Source organism: Protopterus annectens, chromosome 15.part0 (assembly GCF_019279795.1).
Source record: "Protopterus annectens isolate FY-2018-M chromosome 15.part0, PAN1.0, whole genome shotgun sequence".
NCBI classification, from domain to species: Eukaryota; Metazoa; Chordata; order Ceratodontiformes; family Protopteridae; genus Protopterus; species Protopterus annectens.
In genome coordinates this window covers 545,484,612-545,499,545 of record NC_056749.1, presented here as the reverse complement: position 1 = coordinate 545,499,545, position 14,934 = coordinate 545,484,612, and positions in this window count along the sequence as shown.

Below are 14,934 nucleotides of genomic sequence, written 5' to 3'. Positions count from 1 at the left end.
CACAGCCATGTAGATGGACAGGCATCCATAAACCAAAATCTGATATCTCAAAATAGTATTACTATTTTAGAAAATTTCTCTTCTCGGTATCTGCTACAGGATCACAGAATTTTATGTTAGCTGACATACAAATACTGCTGTATTTGTAACAAAACTAAAGCAGTGTCCAACTAAAACCTGGTTCTATCCATGTAGAGAGCAACACAACTGTGTCCAAAACTTGCTAAAACCTATATACGTCTTTAAAACATACTTAAGGATGAATAACTCACTCTCTGTGCATCTCTCTCTACCACTACCTAATATTATGCCACTTAAACATACTTTGTTGTACTGTGATCAAACATCCTCCTCACTAAATCTCTCTTGATTTTACTGCCTTTCTTTCCAGCTCCACATTTGTACAATGACACATTATTTCTTTTGTATACCATTTTGTATAACAGGGCGGCGCAGTGGTGCAGCAGTTAATGTTGTCGTCTCACAGCAAGAGGTTCTTTGGTTCGATTCTCGGCCGGGGTGCCTTCTGTGTGGAGTTTTTGCATGTTCTCCCTGTGTTCGCGTGGGTTTCCTCCCACATTCTAAAGACATGCGCCTGGAGCATTTCTCCCCGGGCCTCAGCTGAAAACAGGATCTGTGGAACCTAGTCGGACTTTCCCGGTCAACAAATGTTAAATAAATAAATAAATAAATAAATAAATTTTCCTTAACCATAAATACAGATTGTAGACCAGTATATAATTGCTTCTCATTACTCGAATATATACTGTTTTGTTTATTAGACACTTTGTCTTTTGTTTTATTTTGGTCATATATATTTTTAATAGTATTTAAAAATTATTTTTATTGTGCAATTTTTATTATTGTACTGTTCAACTGTATACATGCATAGAAGTCTCATTATTTGGAGCTTTTCACTCTGGACATCCACTGAAATGGGGTTGTTTAGCCCAGGTGGACTAACCTGGTTAAGAAATGGAAATTAGCAAAATAAATGCATATATACATTTGTAGAACATTTCTGCATCTTTCTGACTACAACCTCCAATTCCACTAACCTTATTCCAGAGTTATTTTTTTCTCCTTGTTATATCATCTAGATGGTATTTGGTACTTAGAAAGCCTTCAGCACTATTTTCTTTTCTCCCCATTTGCACCTGTTCTCCTTCCAACTGTCATGAAGGTCCCAGCATTTTTCCCTGTTTAAATCCTACACTGAATGGGATCAGTAAGACATTTGTATCAGCCTGCAAGCTAAAGAGAAGAGATTCTATTGTTTTTATTGATGATCACCACCCACAATTTCACATCCTGGCTGTCTTGAGGTCAGTAAAGGACTATAAACAACTAAAGTAAAATTATTTTTTTCCAAATAGTTAGTTGTTGGAGAAATCTTTATATGAAAGAGAGAGACGAGTTGTAGGGCAACACTACGTAAACACACTGGAAATGCTCACTTTTGGCCAGTAAAAAGTTTTTATTTATATCACTACAAACTTAAGCAGAGTAACATTTAGGCAGCTGTCCTTTGCCTTACTAGATCTTTGAAGTGACAACATTCATTCATTCATGACATTAACAAAGGTAATAAACTTCATACCCTGCAACAGTGTGGAGGAGAGTAGGAAATTTGTATTATGATACATGCATACAGTTCCATGATGATGATGATGATGTTGCAGCTTCTGATTGTAGGTCCTTAGCAATGAAGGAATGAAATAATTGGATATGTACACAGTGAGTACAGTTTATAGTAGCAGGATGTGAAGTTGCATGCCATCAGTTTTCAAGTGGTTGTAACAATCAATGCGGTGGATTTATTGAAAAAGTACTGACAATATTGTTTTAGTTTTGAGGCTTAGGCCACATTCAAGTTGTCAGTAAATCTTCCATATATTAACTGAAAGGATTGTTGTATTAGTAGTTACAATAACCAAGAAAATCCATCCAGAAGATCGAAGTACAAATAAAAAACACACTTGCAGTCACCAGAAGTAAAACCCAATATCGTTTTAATTAGCGCTTCTGTCCATTTCATGGTCATCAGATTAAAAGGCTCCCTCAGCTCTATTGCTTAAATAGTAAAATCATACACTGCCCCCTAGTGGCTATTAAGCCTTACAGCTTAAAAATAAAACTACTTTGAAACAGTGAGATCTTGTTCAATAACCAAGCAAGATTCGTACTAACTTGTATCCAAATCTCTGACAAGTTCTGGCATCCTTGATAACTGTAAGTAGGAGATGGGAGGTGAAACATTTAAAAGCAAGGGCCTGGGAGATGAACCATTTACAGGCCGTCTGTGCCCATAAGAGTGACCACAGAGGTTTCTGACCAGGAAAATCCAGGGTCTCAAACACCTATCCTATACAAATAGGCTAAAAGTCCTGCCCCTCTTCTCGGTCTCATACAGACTGCTTAGAGGTGACCTCTGTCTGGCATACAAGGCCATCTTAGACCCAGCCCTGATGGAGTTGCTGCATATCTGTAAGTCAAACTCCACTCTCACAACACAGACCCAAGGCCTTAACCTGGTCTGTGACATTAACAGAACCTGTTGGCGGGATACATTTATGTCCCAAAGACTCCCCCATCGGTGGAATAGACTCCCTCTCCATGTCAAGCAGAGTACCTCTCTAGCCCTCTTTAAGAGGAACCTGGACAACTGGATGGGAAACAGAAAATACACCCATGGGATCCCACCTATGTCCCTGCTGGACAGGGGAAACAGGTGCTGACTTAGAGGGAACATGGGTGAAATTTTTGGCTAGGCTATGAACCTGAATTGGGTTAGGTAGAAACTCTGCTTCACATGGATGGGGAGGCTGTTCCAGAAAAGGGGTAGTCTCTGCAATGCATACCCATGTCTCCAGGAGGTTCTATTTATATCACAGGCAAGGTTTAAGTCTTTAGAATTGGTCATTCTGGTGCTGTTTGTTTTTCAAATATGCAGGCGGTCCATCAGAGTGGGGTGTGACAATGCCTTGTATGCCAGGCACAGATCTCCCCTCAACAGCCTGTAGGAGACAGAATACAGGGGATAAGGCCTTGAGATGGTCTGCATAGGACATGTTTCTTATGCCCTGTATTCTTTTAGTGAAAAACCTCTGTGGACATTCCAATTGTTGGATATGCCTGGTTAGGTACATACAAAAGGGGACATGGTACTCAATGATTGTTCCACTCTATTCGGCATTCATCAGACCTATGATCTCCCTGGACCTAGACCAATAATTTTGTTTATAAGAAGCACAACATAGCATGATTTCCTCACTACTATAGACACATGATGTTCAAAGGCTAGATTACTGTCCATGTATGTCACCAAGTCCCTAACTACTGGGTCAACTCTTCGGGGTGTGTTTGCAATATAACCAGGGTGGATGACTTCCCGAAGGATAGTGTTATGTACTTCTTGGCATTTAGTTTTAGTCTGTGGCTCCGGCACCAGTTATTTGTCTGTGTCAGCCCTTCCTGGAGAATATTTGTGTTGATGGGTGATTCAATGACAGCTCCTGATTTTCAATCATCTGCAAATTTATTCATCCAGAGGCCAGTGACATTGGTCTTGACCTTCAGAGAAGTAAATGCCAAAAGTGAGCGGAGTCCCAGGACCGATCCCGGAGGGACTCCACTTGTGACTGGTCTCTTTGTGAAAGTGGACTTCCCATTTCTAACTTTCTGGTTCCTCTCTGTGATCCAGCTGGCTATCTAATGGTAACATAAGGGCTTGTACCTAACCTCTTAAGTTTGTTAACAATGTCCAAGTGTGGAATTGAGTCAAATGCCTTGACCAGGTTAAGGTAAGCAGTGTGAACCAGTTTGCTCTCATCCATTGCTTTGGTGACCTTCTCAAAGAAGTCCACCAGGTTGAGAAAGCATGACCTTCCCTTGATGAAAGCAAATTGAGTTAAGTCCAATGTCTTGAGGCTTCCTATGTCATTACTGATCATTTCCATGATAATTCTTTTCATGGCTTTGCATTTGAGACTAGTGAGTCTTATGGGTCCTGTAGTTTCCAGGGTCTGTAATGGCCCACCATTGTGCAGAGGGATGACTGTTGCAGTTCTCCATTCAGGAGGCACAAAACCTGCTTGGAGGTTACAGTTAAATATCAATTCCAGAGGCCCTGATAGGTTATGTTATTTACAAGGCAACCTGGGATGTTGTCTGTGCCCACTAATGCAGTGTTACTGGCCTTAAAGAGACTGTTAGGACCTGTTGCCTATTGATAGCAGAGGGAATTACATTTGATGGCATTTCCTGAGGCCAGAGCTAGGATTACTTAATTCTCCTAAGAAAATAGTTTTGAACAGGCACATACAGTAGGTAAAAGGGACCCATGTCAATTAGGGACAAATAGAGCACTATCCCTGCAGACAGGGAACATTGCAAGTTGGTTGCATATTCTTTCGAAGTTCAAAAATAAAATAAAAAGGGATATAGATCTTTTGATGGCAAATACTTGGTTTTAGGAAAATGTATGGTTAGAATGATTTTATGTATTTGCATTATTATATTTTTAATCTTGGTAGGTTTTCAAGTTGTTTAAGTGTATTGGATTGATCTGGCACTTTAAGTAGGAAATTGGTTAACCATGTGGTCTATGATGTGTATAAAAGCTGTGATTTGAATTGTTTTAGTATTCTGATGAAGTCCACAATACTGGAACGAAAGCTCTTAATTTTTTAATAAAAGTCATGGTTTGCTGTTGGTCACCTCTATCTCCTTCATCGTTTATTTTCTTGGTTGGTTGCTATATTTTTAATATACATACAAATAATCAAAAAACATAAAATCAATGTTTGTGTATATATCTCTAATCATACGAATATAAAACTTACATATCCAATATTAACAAGAGTAACAGCTTAGGAGTTATAATTATGCATCCTAAAGGTGTACGTTGTGCCAGGTTGAACCAAATCTTACATTTTAGGGTTATATCATTTTAGTATGTATTTTTACCGTGCTGATTATTTTACCATAAACTGACAGAATATTAATAAAATCCTGATAATAGGTTGACACTGTTTCCTTACAGTTTCTAGCTATGATTTTCCTTATACTACCACTAAGGAAAGTGAGAGTAATCGTTGTGATATATCTACGCAAGTAGGAATGGGGAACAATAACCATTATCAAAAATGCAGGAATAGACTACTAATCTTCTGCAAATCGGTTAATGTCTTGCCAGAGTTTAGATAATCCTTTACAAGAAAAATGTGTTCCTACTCAACATTCTGCTGACTTTTACCTTTCCAACATGTATTATTATTATTTTTAAAAATGGTACAAATTCTATAAAGAGTAAGAAAAGACCTATGACTACACAAATCATGTCAAAGATAAAGATGGTGGTGTAAGACAAGAAAATTTCAACAGAATTCCTTCTCAATAAGGTTCTACTGAAGAAATAAAAAATATTCCTTTATTGACAATGTATTAACAATGTTAACCCTACTGACCAAAATACATTTTCATAGGGGACCAGGCAGTAATACAAAACTGACTAATATAAAAGTGTTAACAGGTAATGCAGAAAGATAAGTGCAAGAAGTATTCTATCAACAAAATAAAGTCATATAATTTAAGATGATATACAAGATGATGGTACAAAACTGAACCAAAAACATTAAAGCATTAAGAGAAGCAATCATTTGAATACAGTGTCCTAAATATTTGCTGCAAGTGGCACTATTAATACACATCTGTAGTATAAAGATAAGATGAAGGAGCAAGAGTTGTGTGAGAGGAAAAAGGATACAGTAAGACAGATAAACTGTTTTATGTTCGAAGATAAATCTCATTTATTGTTAGTTTATAAAATTACATGTATTTTGCATATAATTTAAATATATCTTATTCTTTGAATTAAGCAACTTCTTAGATATTGGATGCCTAACCGTCTTCCTTAGATTAAATCTGCTCAAGATATCTTCTAAATTCATAGCATTAGTTTATGACAAAATCAAACAATACTTGAAAAATTACATATTTCCTGTTTTAATGTTTGTGAAGTATGAATAAAACCATATGTAATACTGCCAAGGAAAATGTGAAGATACAATTCCAGCTTCCTAGGTTTCCTCCTGTAGAATAAAATTACATAAATTAAATTGTAAAATCTGCCTTTATAAAATATGTACATTTACTTGACAAATGTGCATTATATGGATGTACACTTTGCTCTTTGCTAAAATCGAACAAGCCATATATTGTCCCTAACTCTATCAAGCACAAGATAATAAAAAAAAAATACTTGCATTTTTTTTTTGTTGAAGCCCCCCACGTGCACCCCCACCCCACCCCTTGTTAATGTTATATACCAACACCAAGATTACACTATAGTGGGGAAAGAGTAAAGTCCATGACTCCCTGTACTAAAATCTCTCACGTACAAAAAAAAAACACAGTTTATGTGAGCAGCAAATTTTTGATTATACATACCAGCTTTCTTTTCATATCAAAGAAATGAACTTTCGACTAAATATTTATCACACTCACATTCACACAGACGCACTAATTCCACAATAGTAGTAGCTCAAAGGAGGAAAAATAGCACCTCAAGGAAGAAATAAATACCAAATCATGCTGGCACACAAATGCATTACTCTAGACGTATTCCTATAGAAAATCATGATTCTGTACTCTGCCACTATTTACGAAGAGTCACCCTTACAAATCTAACAAGAGAGCAATAACTTTATAAGCATAAGGCAAAAAATATCAGAGACAAGGTCAGACATTCTGCAAAAGTCATCTAACTAAACCACTTATCAGAATTCAAATTAAAGTACAACCACTACATGCATACAACAAAGGCACTTCTTTTTATCTACCCCTTGTGATCCTATTATTTGACTGCTCTACCAAAGGAATAGTATGTTTTATATATATATGCACACACATGCACACCAAAACACTTCATCCCCTTGCACCACATTAGCAATGGATGCTAACCCTAACTCTGCCCCTTCCCCCAGCCCTAACTCTACACCTTACCTTAAAAAACACCTTCCTGTAACACTATTACACATGACAGAACTGGACATACAAACATACACTAACACTACATCTATCTCCTTAACTAACCTTGACCCTGCGCTCACACACACAAACATGCAAAACTTACTCCCCTGGCTATCCCGGACCCAAACCCTAATACAAACGCACTCACCCCCTCCAAACCCACTCAAGTGTTTCAACAAAACATACAGTCAACATTTTGGGCATTCAGCTATCTACACAGTCAGCATTATACACTAGCCTTAGTACTTGATGACCAAATGTGCATTCAACAAAATGCAGGGAAGTCATAATATATATGTATGTATGTATATGTTAGTGTGTGTATATATCACTATATGAAAAATAAATATTTCCCATGAACAATGGCTAAGCGTGAATGCTGATATAATAAAATATATTTCTAGAAAAATTGTGGCCTCCCTTTTAAGCGGGTTATATCTGGCAACCATACCCTTCTAATTAAAATACTAGCCAACTCAGGCATAGATGACTGTGCACTATGCTGGTTCATTTCACGCCTAATGGAATTTTAAGCATTACACTTCATTCTAACATATCCAAAAACTGAACCTTTTCAGCAGGATTACCTCAAGGTTTAATCCTGAGTCTAATACTCTTTTCCATATTCACTTTGATATACCAACACTTAACCTGTACTTCTATATTTACAAATGATAGTTATCAATCTAGAGTATTGTCTACTGCTATTTGTTCTAAACTCTGTCTAGAACATCCACACTCTGTGTATCTCTGAAGAAAAATCAAAAAGGATACCAGCAACTGCTAGGGCCACTCTCCAGTCAGCTGTTTGACATTCAGACTAATTCACTGCTCACACTGCCTAGCTCTTGCACATAAACTGCAACACAGGCAGACAAGCTGCCCTGAACATTGCTCTACAGACAGGGCCATTCACTTGTCAAGTCCCCATTTCAACAAGGCAACTGGTAAAAAAGGCTTTTCAAAATGTGCACCTGCAGCATGGAGCTCAATGACTTAAGATATCTGAAAACAACAGGAATTAAGTACATTCAGAAAGGAGCTACTTCAATTTAGTGATGAACACAAGTGGCAATGGCTAAATCAGGCCCAACTCATATCTATACAGTTATAAACTTATTTTTAAACGCCATTAGTACAGTTGTTTAATACATGTTGTACGTGTGTAAATGCTGCTTTATTAATTTCTTCCGACTCTTCTTTCTATAAGCCATATGTATTTAACTGTATCCTCCGCATGCCACCCCATCATTGCTCTGCAAATGAACTATCATACTGTTTGAACTGTACAAATAACATACTCATATTGTATCATGGTCATCTGTATTTATTCATATTCCTTGAGTCACACCAGCTGAAGTTTTGCAAAAGAACTGCCACACACTCTGAAATGTACAAAGGAAAAGGAATTGTAACTACCTGTTGAGACTTAAGATTGCCTAACCAGCCTGGGTTGTGGATGAGACTGTTCTGTGGAGGAGCCCACCTTCCCAGTCAACAAAGTTAAATAAATAAATACACAGAAACATGTATACATACATACATAAATAAATGACAGCACTTAAGATTTTAGAGCAATTATATGCTTAAATGGGTGCTGCAGACATGTTGATAGAATTCTATTAATTCAGTTTGCTTACATTTTGTGGAAGTAAAATGTCTGCAGCATGGATGATGATCATTTCGATAATATAATCATTATAATGACAACAATGATAAATTATATTTAAAAGTAAACATTCATAGATAAAACTCTGGAAATGAATGTCACTATAACTTCCAATTCTCAAAGACTCATCAGATTTTAAAATACATCTTAAATATTTTAAGTTTGGTGTGTTCCAATTTTAACAAAACATATTATATTTGGACTTGGGTAAGGATGTATCAATATGGGGGGTTCCTGCGATTACAACTTAAGCTGGAAAGGTCACTAAATTCTGCTAAAGAACAATTCAAATAATAAATGTAATCATTAGTATTTGAGATAGTAAGACCACTGGTAATCTATAACTAATGACATATTCATTTTTAACTTTTCTCCAAATTCAAAGCTGTAAGCTAGAAGTTCTACTGCTAGTGTCAAAAGTAGTGGGGATAACAGGAAATGATCTTTTGTACCCTCTCTTTTATAATATATGAATAAATATCAGTGACTGGAAACTGTACTTTCTAATGTCTTAAATAAACAAGCCCTGCCTTGGAAATCAAACAGTTTCCCTATAGCAAGACAAAGCATATTTTTTTCAGAAAATACTGCATAATCTACGACTGTAATATCTTCTTTAGATTACCTTGTATTTCCCTCTTCACTACAAATCCTATCTGGTCTTTATGAATAAAACATTACATTATAGTTTTAACTCTGGCTATTATAATCAACATGAATAATTTATGGTCTATAGTTATAATTGTATACTGATGTAGTGCCCAAATACACACCCCTTGAGGGTACGGACCCAAGACAAATAGAGATGCACGTGCACATACACACACACACACATTTCTGTCAAACGTTATACCATTTCTCAAAAAAATAAATAAATAAATAAAATTCAAACCATTCATCAGTGAATTCAAACCATTCACCCACTAGCCACAGTAACAAATATGTCTACATTAAAAATATCCATGCATATATATAGCCAAATAAGGAGTTCAAATATTGCTAAAAAGCCAAATAATGTACACAAAAAACAGCTTTTATGTCGGGGATCTCCCCCCACCTCCTAACATGAGGGACTGACTCCACACACCTATAACTTAGAAATATTCCACAGCTGCCCAAGTCCAGAAACAATGGCAAACCCTGGGAACAATGAATCAGTGCCAGAGTGATAAGAGAAAATGCAACACTGACTCAGCCCTAACCCAACAGCTCTGCAGTCTAACTCCAGCATTGTGACACTTCAAAACTCCCATCAAAGTGAATCTCTGTTATGCTATGTGAAAAAGCCACAGCAGTGACTCTGTCCTACAATTTATATCTGTATACTAGCACCACAAAGCTATGGCTACACTGCATCACTGCTGGTATCACATCAGGCAATGCAATACATACATACATACACACACACACTTAATGGTAAAAGCATGATTATCCTGAGAAATGAAACTTTCAATACCACAAATGCCCAAACGTAGTAGCCAACAACAGCACCAGCTGACAATATGCAAGACCAATGGATATATGTAGCAACATCTTGTGTATAAATATAGGGAAAGTACCGGTGGTGGTGCTGCGGTAGCATTGTCGCCTCACAGTAAGACGTTGTCCTGTTCGATTCTCAGCTAGAGCATCTTCTGTGTGGAGACATATGTGAATGGGTGTACCTTTGTTGAAGGTTGTGCGTCAGGGCCTGCAACTCGGCACGTACAAATCTACTGCTAATCATTAGCGAACCGGAGTTCCGCTGTGGCGACCCCTAACCGGGAAAAGCCAAAAGACACAACAACCACCGTTAACTGTGCCTATTGCCTATACAATTCCCACACTAAAATAGAAATACAACAGAATGTTTTATGTAGAACTGAGAACTCAACTACCAGTTTACTGTTGGTATAAAAGGAATTACCCTAAAAGGTTAGAAGACAAAGCAAGATCCTTAGTCAGAGGTTCATTGTGGGCTAAAAGCAAGGGCTTTACCGGAAGATTCATGACTTGTGGAGTTCAACAGATCTAAATGAGGCTTCTTTTTTTCAAAAATATTTTTATTAGTTTTAAAACTTTTACAAAAAATAAATGAAAATAAATATAACATAAAGAACTTGTAAGGTACATCAAACCAAGAAAAAGAAATTAAAGTACATTCTAAATTAATACAAACAGTTAACAAGTTTTGATTTATAGACAAGCAGTTATTGTAACAAGTACCTTACTCCTGAACGGGTAAAACATTCACTAGGGTGCCCCAGAAAAATATAATACAAATAGAGATCAGGCCTCCCAAGAGGAGGATAACTATAATCAGATAACATACTATTATATAAAGTATAAACTATTAACTATTTGGGGGGTACACCACCTGAAGTAAACTATACATGTCCTAAAAACCTATTTACACCATATTTACAATATATTTACATCATGAGGGGTTGATCCAATTTTTAGTAATGAAATATTTAAGGAGAGTACAAACTGAGACAAGAACATGGCGGCAAACACATTTGATTTGAATAGGAAAAATGCTGGGATTCAATTCAGGATGAAATCTCTAGCGAATCTAATATGAAGCAATCAGAAATACAGTAAACTTGACCCCCTTAAAAAATCTAATTTACACACAGCTAATGATAAATAACTCTTACTACACCCCAGTTGTTTTACAAAAATTTGGATGTAATAAAAACTTAGCATGTCCTTTCTGCACTCTCCCTCATGTTGACATAATACATATGTTCTGGAGTTGTAAGATCATCTATAAACGCTGGTGCTCCTTCAGAATTCAATTAGAAAAAATGGGGTATGAGAAAACTACATTTTCTTGGCAAACTATTATCCCAAATGAGGCTTCTTGTAGATGTTAGCCAGGGACTAATATCAAGTGAGGATTTTTTTTTTTTTTTTTTTTTTTTTGCTGAAGTTGAGAAGAATGCCCTGCAAAGTAATTTGTTACAAGGGACTATATGGACTTTGTTGGAGATAGCCATCTATTTTTTTTTATGAAAATCAGAGCTTTAATATGTCCTGCCCTCAGTGTCTTTTGTAAACTTACTATGCATATAGCTACAGATATACAATTAGTGGCATGACAGCTACTGAACCTGGAAAACACACTGCCCATTGTGGGCTTTATGTCTTCTAGGGTTGTCTTTACCAGATGCTTTGTCGTGAAAGCTAAATAAAGAGCAGGCAGACAAACCAGAAAGAAGCAAGTTTCCTTAAATATTAATAGGTGTCCTTAAGTGCTTACAATAGCCACTACCAGTTGAGGAAATCAAATTCCTGAATGCCCTGAAAAGGAGTCACCAAGGAGTTGTACATTAAGGATGCTACGAGTATGTAAGGTGTCAAAGAAGCCTGGAAAAGTGATTGATGGCTGCTGCCCTGAAAACTAGAAACAGAGTTTCCCTGAATTTATGGTGAACTGTGATGAAATTAAAAGACTGACATCTGTAAGCACCATTTGTTTTATGGTCAGATGTGGGACAACTCTTAAGGCAAGTAGGAAGAACCATTGGAGCCATGTTAAAACAAAACATATTGAGCTGAGCTGTGAAACGTGTGTGTGTGTATACCATTAGGATTTTATAGATTTGCATTTGTGAACAAATTTCTTTTATGCTACTCTCCATAATAGAAAAAGTGTGTTGTTTTTATCTTTTGTAAAGAAACTTGCATGAAAACTTGAAAAGCTGGTTCCTTTCACAATTTTCTTTTTACAAGTTGTTGTATTGATAGATGCAGAAGGCAGAAAAATACCCAGCAACCAAACATAGATAAAATAATAATTATCCCAAAAGAAACACAGCAACCCCAAACTATAGGGAGGAAGGAAGAAGGGAGGACTGCAGCAATGTAGCACGGCTAACATCTACTCTACATTTATGTAAAAAGGTGTAAAACTTGTTCTTAGTCTTTTGCTGCAAGTCATAACCACTGTGGGTATGGTCAAAGCAAAAGGTAAGGGAGGCTGGCAAAACTTAAAAGCATTAGAGCTGCTAACATGCCCTGTAAAACTGCAGTGGCAAACCCAGCCCTAGACTTGGAATAAAGAGAGATGGTAATGTTTATAGTTAAAGTGTGCACTGAACTCTCATAGCTAGCAAAAAATAATATTAGTATAGCCCCCCTCTCAAAGGCAGTAGATGTGTGTAGCCTAGTAGTGTGGAATGAGGTCTGATCCCACAAGAGCATCCTTTCCCATGATGACAATAACAAAAGCAATAAAGGCCAATATACTTAGAAATTGTTTGCTTAGACTTTGCTTAGAGCCTGCTGAAAGCAAAAAAAAAAGAAATAACTGTTGAGTCTTCCTGTCTTCTTCTTTAGTTCTTCTTTAGTTCTAGCGTAATAATAAGTGAATATCCAAAGATATTTAGACTTTTTCTTGTTTTTTTTGGCATAAAGTGGAAAAAGTAGGCAAAGGCTTAGACTGGGCCAAGGCTATTAATAGAAATAACTTTAAAGCAGTTGTAGGGTTAGTATAGGAGAGATGGCCTATCCTATCTGGAAATATCAGGAATCCATCAACTGCCATGAGATACCTGAATTCAGATACCCCTCCTAGCAGAGCAGGCGCACAAAAAAAAGCAAAGCACCAAGACACAGAACTTCACTCCAAGCTAGAAATTGCAAAAGGTTCAAAAGTATTTTAGAGAAAGCTTTAAGGGAGTTGATTGAGATCCTAGGTCTTATGTTCTTCACCCTAGGGTCTTGGATTCTTTGAGAAAAAGAAAAAAATAAAAGGAGGGTGATAAAATATAGGAGGAATCAATCATAGCAGTGAGAAAAAAAGGTTGCAGCATGTCCTACAGAGGAGAAAAGAATAGACCCTGTAACTCAAATCAGTAAGGTAACTGTAATGTACTCAAATTAACCAAAAAAAAAAAACTCCTCCAAAAGAAAAAATCTCCTCCATTTATCATCATAAACTTTTTAACTCTAGTAAATTTTTTCTAGTAATGAGTCGCCTGGCTTCCAAATGACATTCAAGGATTGTTGAGGAAGCTGAGACCCCAGATCAGATCAAGGAAATATGCCAGGCTGACAGATTGAGAAACTGATTGCATTGAGAAATGCTTGCTTGGGCAGCCTGGGAGGACGGAGTGAGGCAAAGGGAGGCAAAAGGTAAGGAGCACCTGATGGCAGAGCTGGTGCTAACTGGATCATAATCTTGGTGTTAGTAATCTCTGGCAAGGCCTGTCCTGTGTTTGAGAGTGAGGAGTGAAGGAGGAAGGAGAGGCAGGAAAGGAAAGAGAGAGAAGGTTGTTGTTGTTCCAGCTAGAGATAGAGCATCCACTTTTTTAGCTTTTGCATTTTGTATTTTTGTGCAAAATTTGGAAGTTGGAAATTGGGGAGAGAAGCGTAACAGTCTGGTGTTCCCAGTCTTGGGTCGTCAAATCCCATACATGATGATCCAATTTCCACCACGGGGGGGGATCCACTGTCTGTCTCAAACATCTGCTAAGGAAGGTGTGCTCCTGGCAGAAACAAACGCTGAAAGAGTGATGTGCTGAAAATACCTCAGAGCAGTCTCACAAGCAGTCTTGTCTCTCGTGAGGTAAGTAGAATCCCCCCGTAAAAGTTGGTGTATGTTTACAGTTGATGTGTTGTTTGTTTGAATCAACACCTGTCCTGGGGCTATTTTGTCCTGGTTGGGCCATGGCAACCTTGAAAAATGCTAGGGCAACATCTCCTTCATGTTGATATGCAAATGCAGTCTGGGAGGAGCTGTCTTAGTGTGGGAGATGACGTGTCTTGGGAGTGTGCTACCCAGGCCAGGTCACCAGGGATCTGGTCACAAAGATCTGACCTTCTCCTCTGGTGGTCACAGGGAGATTGGACAGTTTGAGTACACCACAAGGTGGGGACAAATCCCGCAGGCCTCAAGAGTGTGTCCAAATTTGGGCAAGGTTGAGTCCTGACATTTTGATGTAGTTATTGAAGCCTCATGAGTTCCATATTGGGAACCATATTGGTGCAGCTTGAGTACCAAGATTTTGCAGGAAGGACTGTCAGAATGGGTCAGGACCTTGAATAGATAATTGCTGGAAGTAGGCCTGAAAGTTAAGGTGGCCGGGAGGAAAATTGCATCTTTCAGGGGTGAAGGTCAAGCTGTTTGTCCGAAGTCACTGTCCTGTTGAGGTACTGGGAGAGAAAGCACAGTCAGTGTTCACAGAATACCCTAGGCAATCTTTAAAACTTTGCGAATACTTAAAGCTGACCTAAAACTGCCATGA